Here is an 8,688-nt window from a genome sequence, read left to right as displayed (position 1 = left end):
ATCCAGAAGGATTTAACCAGCATTCAATGTAGTGGTTTTCTGTTATAGCACTATAAAATTGCTTGGGGATCTTTTTAAGTGTATTCATATTTGATCCTTTTTCCAAAGCCAGTTAAAATATGTAGAAGCAGCTCTTGGTATACTTTTGTTGAAGCTCCTTAGCTCCTTAGGTGACTCTAAAGAGCAGTCATGGCTGAGGCACTATAATTAAAATGAACAAATATTAAGACCTTTGCTCTAGACATCCTATCAGTGAGTTCCTCCAGATCATTTTGCATTTTTTCATGGGCCTGATGATTTTTTCAGATCCTTCCTGCGTTCAGCATAAGTAATAACTATATCTTAAGAATTTATAGCTGTTATCTCTGAACATAAAATATTGAGGATATTTTCATTTAACAATTTATTTCCATCCTCGGCTCTTTTTCTTGTTTTTCTCTGTCTTTTTTGTTTTGTTTTGTTTTGTCAGTGGTGGGGTTTGAACTCTGGGCTTAGACGCTGTCCCTGAACTCTTCAGCTCAAGTGCTCTACCACTTGAGCCACAGCACCACTTCCTCTTGTCTTTAAAAGACTATTTTACTTAAATTACAAAAGCAAGATATGCTTATAAGTTTTTTAAAATAATATATGATAAAAGTATGGAGAAATTGAGGTAAAAAACAATCTTCCTCTACAGCCCTTATTCCTATTCTTCCTTACTCCTATCACTTCATATAGTAGTTTCTGTTTATTCTTCTGTAATATTTCTACTCCTGTATATATAATGTATACACACATATATTCTTACATAAACACATACCACACCACACACAGACATATTAATAGAGATACATTTGTTTAAGGACATGTCTGGGAGACATTTTCATTAGCACACATACACTTTTACTTTATTCTTTTAAAAGGCTATATAGCATTCCATGGCTAGTTAATGTCTCTAACTAGCCATGGTTAATTAGTTAATTTCTTTAACTAGTTTCTTACTAAAACATATGTGGAATATTTCCAGTTTATAACTACTGTGATAAAAATCAATGCCACAATGAGCTGGAGGTATACCTCAAGTGAGAGAGTGTGTGACTAACATGTGCAAGTCCTAGGACTAATCTCTAATATTTTTTTAAAAAGTCACAAGAATCAGCTGAGCACCAGGGGCTCACGCTTATAATCCTAGCTACTCAGGAGACTGGGATCTGAGGATCATGGTTCAAAGCCAGCCCTTGAAACTCTTATCCCCATTAAACTACTCAGAAAATGGGAAGTGGCACTGTGGCTCAAGTGGTAGAGTGCTAGCCTTGAGCTGAAGAGCTGAGGGACAGCACCCAGGCCGAGTTCAAGCCTCATGACCGACCATTAAAAAAAAAAGAGTAACAAGAATCATCATTGTACATATTTATATAATTTTGGCACTGCACCTATGGGTGTCTATCCAATTTCTCCTTTCGCTATTTGTTATTAGCTGTGTTTGCCAAGATCTACCCTCTTGTGAAAGCTAAATATATCAGACCCGATTTCTCTTTCCTCAGGGCCTCCCAATAGACCTTGCTTGTTTATCCACCACAGGTTGAGATGCAACTTATTTCTTAGATCTATCCCAAGAGGAAGTTGCATAAAAGTAGAGGAGGATAAATAAAGAACTGAAATGATTATGATTGTGCTCTAGTTATTGCCAAGACTCAAAACAATGTTGCAAAATTATTTACTTTTTAATAATAATAGATTGCAAGAGGTGATTAGCAGAAATTAACTTGTTCAGGCAAACAGGGACAAAGATTCAGTGTCTTTTCCGTTTTCCTCTGCTTCTTCTGTTCATTTTCTGCTTCTTTGGTTCCTCCCTTTTCCATGGCATGTCTCTGTTCTATTAACTGGCCAGAGTATTATGCTTTTTCATGCTTGTGCTTTGCTTCGTATCAAAGTACATTCATTTGGTATCTTGTGTATTTCAAGATTAGGACATATGTCAAAGCAGGAAGTAGCTGCATTTTCTACACTGCATGAGGTTAAGGGTGTTTATAAGAAGTGACAGGACATGTGAGTTTCTATTAAGGAGGATTCTGTATCCAACATAAAGGCCCATCAGGAAGTCAGTTTATCCAGTCAAGTCATGTACTACAGAGATTTCCCTATTTAGGGAGGAAGTCACAAATTCAGAGATAGGGAATCAAGGTAGATCAAGCAAACATAAAATTCTTAAGAAGCAAGTACATTCACAGACACATTGCAAATTCTTTCCTGGGAAGATGTGTTTCTTTGCAATAATGTGTTCAAAGGCCTTGAACACATGCATTAGAAAAGCTAGGAATTTTCTGCAAACTATGAAATCATTAACCAGGAAAATGTTATCTAGAAACACAATAAGTGAGTAAAACTAGCTGAAGCCACAAAGAAACCATAAAACAAAGACAAAAAGAAACTATTATCTTTATTTTCCAAATTTAACTAAGGATTTCTCCAGGTAGGAAAAATTGAACATCAAGTATACTATTAATATATTGTTAATCATTTATCTTTTCCAAGAAGCCTACCTTCCACCACATAATCCTATACACAAGTCCCAGAGGCTGGTGTACCATGCAACTGAGCAAACAGACTTGATAGGAAATAGCCCAAGTTCTAAATTCTGCATTGGCCCAAGCTATCTGCATCAGATTGTTTTCCAAAGATGACCACAACAAAGGGAAATAACAAAATGCTGAAGCAAGGATACAGATTGACCCATTGTAGCAATGAGATGAACAAGACACTATGTTGAAAACAAACTTTACAACCTGGTGGGGGAGGGAGGAGTTGGGGAGGTGGGGAGGGAAGGGATAGTAAAAAAAAAACAAAGGAGGGGGTAAAAATGATAGATAGGAAATGTCATTACCTTACTCATTTAACTTTAACCCCACTGTACAGTATCTTTACAATTAAAAAAATTTTAAAGATGACCACAACAATCTCTCCCATAACTTTCATATTCTAGAATGTGATATTCCTACATGGGAGCTGGAGTCTTAATACACTCTACTTGAAAACAAGTGGGTTTGTGAGTTTATTGTAACCAAAAGAATGTGGCAAAAGTGACAGAGTATAACTTCAGAAGCCTGTGATAGGATTCCCACATTGTTTGCAGAAATATGTACTGAAAGTTTGAATCACTGTGTAAACAATCCAGCCATTGTAAGGACAGCATGTTATGAAAAAGTACAAACTACTCACATTGAAAGGAAGCATGGAAAAGCTCTGAGACAGCATGGATGGATACAGAGATACAGAAGGAAAAGAGGGAGCCGGAGAGGGGAGGGGAGGAAGAATACAAGTAGCCCTTAGCTTTTTTTTGGCCTGGTGCCCACTATAATCAATGTATTAATGCAGCCTCAGGGAAGACCCCAGGACAGAATTGCCTAGGTGAATCCTTTCTAAATCCAGAAATCAATTCTCTCACCAGTTCACAGAGAAGAGGTAGAACCTGGCAAAATCTGTGGAAGTGTCTACCAAAGGTCCATGAGTTAAAGGCTTGGTCACCAACCCATAGAGCTATTAGGAGATGGTAGAACCTCTAGGAGGTAGAGGCTAGAGGAAGGATGTTTGTTCAGTGGAAGTATTTCCTTGCAGGGTATATTGGGATCCAGGACCCATTTTTTCATTGATGCTTCCTGGATGCTATGAGGTTAGTACTAAAAATCTTGTGTGTGTGTGTGTGTGTGTGTGTGTGTGTGTGTGTGTGTGTGTGTTTGCCAGTCATGGGGCCTGAACTCTGGGCCTGGGCGCTGTCCCTCAGCTCACTCTTCAGCTCAAGGCTCTATCACTGGAGCCAGAGTTCCACTTCTGGCTTTTTCTGTTTATGTGGTGCTGAGGAATTGAACCCAGGGCTTCATGCATGCAAAGCAAGCACTCTACCACTGAGCCACCTTCCCAACCCCTCTTTTCGTTTTTAAAGTGTGTTTCAGGAACTTTTGTTACAGTGATGGAAAGCTAAAACAAACTCAAGGCTTAATGGGATTATGGCAAAGAAGAGTCATATGGAAATGAAAATATGTTAAGAGAAATTAGTATACATAATATAATAATAGGTAAAATAATAAAGAGAAATAGTACACTTAGGTACTATTAACCTCTGGCACTTAGATTTAAATTAGTTCACCAGATTAGTTACCAAACAGAATTTCAAGGGCCTAATAATACTATTGGATGACAACGGGTTTGACTTGAGATGTACAAATTTGGAGAGAAGTATCCAACATAATCCTACAGTGGAATACAATCAAATTATTTTATGAGAAGGTGACTTCTCCTCTAATCAGTTTCTTCAGTGAACCCTTCCAATTTTATAGACTTTACTCTGTTTGTTGAAGTTTCATACCTTTGAAGTGTTCTGAGACAGACTATTTTAGTTCTCTTCTTAGTCCTGTTTCATTCATTATGGGATCATGATAGAACATGTATAGCAAGTAATCTTACATATGTCTTACTATTTCTCTTTTAGTGAACTATATTGATTGATTGATTGATTGATTGTTGGTTGTGGGGCCTGAACTCTGGGCCTGGATGCTGTCCCTCAGCTCTTCAGCTCAAGGTTAGCACTCTATCACTTGAGCCACAGTGCCACTTCTGGCTTTTTCTGCTTATATGGTGCTGAGGAATCCAACTCAAGGCCTCATGCATGAAAGGCAAGCAGTCTACCACTGAGCCACCTTCTCAGCCCCACATTTAATTTTAAATTTAATTTTTAAATTTTTTGTTGTTGTTTGTGGGGATTGAACTCCTGACCTGGGTGCTATTCCTGAGCTTTGTTACTCAAGGCTAGTGTTGTACCACTTTGAGACATAGAGCCATCTTCAGTTTTCTGGTGGTTAATTGGAGATGAGACTTTCCTGCCCAGGCTGGCTTTGAACAAAGATCCTCAGATCTTAGCCTCTTGAGTAGCTAGGATTCCAGGCATGAACCAGCAGCACTGGCTGTGAAATACATTTTAAAAGCAGTGACAATATTAGAGAATATCCATACATTAAAATCTTTACAATAATCCTATTATAAGCTCTTATTTATGACTTATACTAACGATAAAACATGTTACTTAATGTCATATGAATATGGAGTATAAAGGAAAATATAAATCCAAATGTCTTTCATGTAAAAGTCCACATGCTAACAAATACTCATATTGATATCAAGATTTTACTGTGACCACATTTCACAATCAAAGGTAGTTTTCTGGGCCTAGACAACATTAAGTCACTGTCTGTAGCCTGCACAGAGAACAAAGGACCATGAGGTTGGTAGGATAACAGTCAGTACTGGAATCAAAACCTGAGACTGAGTCATTCTAGTATCAAAGAGAATAGAATTTCAGATTTGAAAGGGATTTTGATGTCATTTAATCTAACCTTCTCCTTTTGTTTTAAAGATAAGAAAACTATGTTTTCAAAATGCAATGTAGGAGGTGGCGTTGGCGGCGGCAGGTGCAGGGGTGGAGGCCGAGCCCCAGTCCTGGCTTGGGCCCCTGACTCACCAAGGTGAGGCCGCCCGAGCCGCCCTTTGGCCAAGGCCTCGGGTTACTTCGTCAGCATCGATGCGCAGCCGAGGAGTGGGTCACCTTGGGCACCAAGATAAGCCTCATCTTTGAGGTGGTGGAGGACGGCTTCCTGGACATTGACATGGAGATCACAGGTCCTTATAACAAAGGCATTTATAAAGGAGATCCAGAGTCCAGTGGAAGTACATGTGTGCTGCAACATGGATGGAATGTTCAAGTTTTGTTTCAGTAATAGGATGTCTACCTAACTCCAAAGATAGTGATGTTCACTATAGATACAGGAAAGGCTCCCAAAGAACAAGACACAGAGACAGAGGCTCACCAGAACACGCTAGAAGAAATGATTAATGAGCTGGCTGTGGCGATGACAGCTGTAAAGCATGAACAGGAGTACATGGAAGGCTGGGAAAGGACACACAGGGCCATAAACCATAGCACAGATAACCGCAGAGTGGTCCTCTGGTCCTTCTTTGAAGCTCTTGTTCTAGTTGCCATGATACTGGGACCGAGCTACTACCTGAAGAGAGTTTTTGAAGTCCGGAGGATTATTTAAAGGGTTGTTTTCCTGGCCATCCCAACTCATAATTCACTTGTTTACCAACACTTTTGTCATAATAATGTCATTATTTTCTACATTTTCATTTTTTAATCTGTACACTCACAGCTTACGTTCCATTCTGATGAATAGGTATAGGGGGATCTTTAGAAGTTATAGCAGAAATTTGGCATTGGATTGGAGTAAGATTGCTTATTTGAAAGCTGCCTCTTGTCTACATACAGGTCCTTCCAGAACTCAAACACTGTAAATGAAATACAGGAGTATAGTCTTTCTCTCTTCTTTGCTTTGGTTTTCGAAATGAGATGTAGATCTTGAGGTCCCACAAAGCCTGGCAGTTCTTCACTGAAATGACTGCACTCTTGGGATGCCCTCAGCCTCTGCTTCATTTCAGGAGAGCACAATCCTAACTAGTCACTGTGTGAAGCAGCGCCACTGAGTCTCAGCATTTTCTGTCCAGCCTCATGCTACCAGAATGGGTACTTGCATATTTTTCTTGTGCTTTATTTAAACATGATAATTATCTCAACAAACATCCCCCCCTTCTATTTTCCCCTTGAATCTTAGGACTGAATCACCTCCACCAAAGCTGACAGCAGTTAATAACCATTCTTTGTTTTCTGCCTAACCTTAAAATCTCTGTTACAGCTGTTTGTCTGGGTGTCTAGGCAAACACCAGCTGCCCTTTCTGCACTTTCTTTCTTCACTCTGGACACATAGAAAGTAGGCATTTATGTAATTGGAAAAATCTGCATTTCTGGTGTCAAAGGGTTAAAGGCTCTTAGGTTTTCTTGCAGTGATATTTAGCCATTATTTTGTTTTTGTCAGTGGTCTTTAGAGCCACTAAACATGGCACTGAACAAGTGTCAGCACGAAGGGTTTTGTCTGGTTTCTCTTGGGCCTTTTTGTTCTTTTTTTTTTTTTTGGCACATGTGAGTTTTGTTTTACATAAACAAAAACTTTCCCTTGGTCTCTGATGATGGTTTGAAATTGAAAGGAGCCTCTGCTTTTGGTGTGGAAGCCAGCATCCAGGATTATGTTGGGACTGAGGTATATTAGTTACTTATACATTGGTTTTGGGGATCTTTGCAAGGGGAATACAAGTAACAAGCTTTATATAATTAATTTAAATTTGTTAGGGGTTTTCATGTTTAGGACAATTTTTCAACTTTGGGTGAAAATGCTTGCAACAGTTTATTGATAAGGTGACTGTTTTACCTTAGCACTGTTGCATGGGTTTTTCTTTTTGTGTGTGTGAAAACACTTCAGAATTGAATTAAAAGTTATAAATTGGTTGTGTATCTAATATGCCCCAGGTTCAGTGAATAAACATTTTTAATGCAGTGTAGGGGCTGGGAAGGTAGCTCAGTGGTAGAGTGCTTGCCTTGCGTGCATGAAGCCCTGGGTTTGTTTCCTTAGCACCACATAAGCAGAAAAGGCTGGAAGTGGCTCTGTGGCTCAGGTGGTAGAGTGCTAGCTTTGAGCTGAAGAGTTGAAGAGTGCCCAGGCCCAGAGCTCAAGCTCCACGACTGACCAAAAAAATGCAATGTAATATAACTAATATGAGGTCTCTAAAAGGAGCCAGCATGGAATCCTGTGTCCTGACTCCAGTCTAGACTCTTACAGTTCTGAAGTTTATTCTGTTGTTAATCCTATGTGTGATCCTTAGATAGAGTAGTTGAAGTCTGAAGGAGAGATTAGGAGCTTCTAAGAGAGAAAAGGATGAGAAAGAGAGGAGTTGATTAGGTTTGTTAGGTAGGGCAAACCCCAGCTTTGCAGCATTGCTGACTTGTGTTTGTGGAGAGATGCTGAATGCTCCCACTAAGGCCATCTTCAAGCTTCTAAGGAGACGACATTGGGGAGAACTGATAAATATATCTTTATACTTCATTTCCACTGTGAGACTAGTGAGAAACAATCCCATAATCATAGTTGACACTAAACTGTAAGGAATGCACATCACTAAAGTATGATGTGCAAGAATTTATTGCCTATGTTTTTAGGTATTTTTTTTCTGTTTTATGATATTGGGGATGTAACTCAGAGATAGACAATCACTCTAGACTGAGCTATATTCCTAGATCCTTTTTTAGTCCTTAATTTAATTTAGTGACTTGTAAATTGATACATTTTAACTGTTTGATGCCTATATTTTAACAACTGTCTGATAAAATTCCTAAAAATGTAGAAGTTGGCTCTAACCAGCACTTCATTGGGAGGTAAGTTAATAATTCCACATCAGCAGCTATAGCTGACCTCTGAGAAAGTTTGTATGAGAGCTATGCCCCTAATGTACTAAAACTTCTCTGAAAGGTTGGCCTTCTGTAGTATAGTAGGGTTTGGAACATTCTGAGCCCTCAAATAGACCTGAAGGTTAGGTAGCCTCATTCCTTTAGACCTCTGTGTGCAAGGGACAGTTTTCTCTTATACTGTGATGTGGAAAAGATGGAGTAGTACTGCTTTAGAATAGCCACTTCCTCCTTTATAACCATAGCATTTCTTTCTTCAACTGTCACCAACATAAATTGACCCGTTTATCTTTTCTATATTTCATGTATATGATCTTTTAAAAGTACAAGTCAGACAAATAATGAGCATGTTTACATTGGACACTAAG

The 8,688-nt window shown here is 38.9% G+C and overlaps 1 pseudogene; it reads left to right on the top strand.

The window, feature by feature from the left end:
• The first annotated feature begins 5,715 nt into the window (after positions 1–5,715).
• Positions 5,716–6,068, top strand: LOC138810101 (transmembrane emp24 domain-containing protein 2 pseudogene; annotated as a pseudogene).
• Positions 6,069–8,688: the final 2,620 nt, after the last annotated feature.

This window comes from Dipodomys merriami, unplaced genomic scaffold (assembly GCF_024711535.1).
Source record: "Dipodomys merriami isolate MVZ:Mamm:240054 unplaced genomic scaffold, mDipMer1.0.p SCAF_5, whole genome shotgun sequence".
NCBI classification, from domain to species: Eukaryota; Metazoa; Chordata; class Mammalia; order Rodentia; family Heteromyidae; genus Dipodomys; species Dipodomys merriami.
Note: the sequence above shows the minus strand (reverse complement) of the source record. Positions and strands in the feature narration are given on the sequence as shown.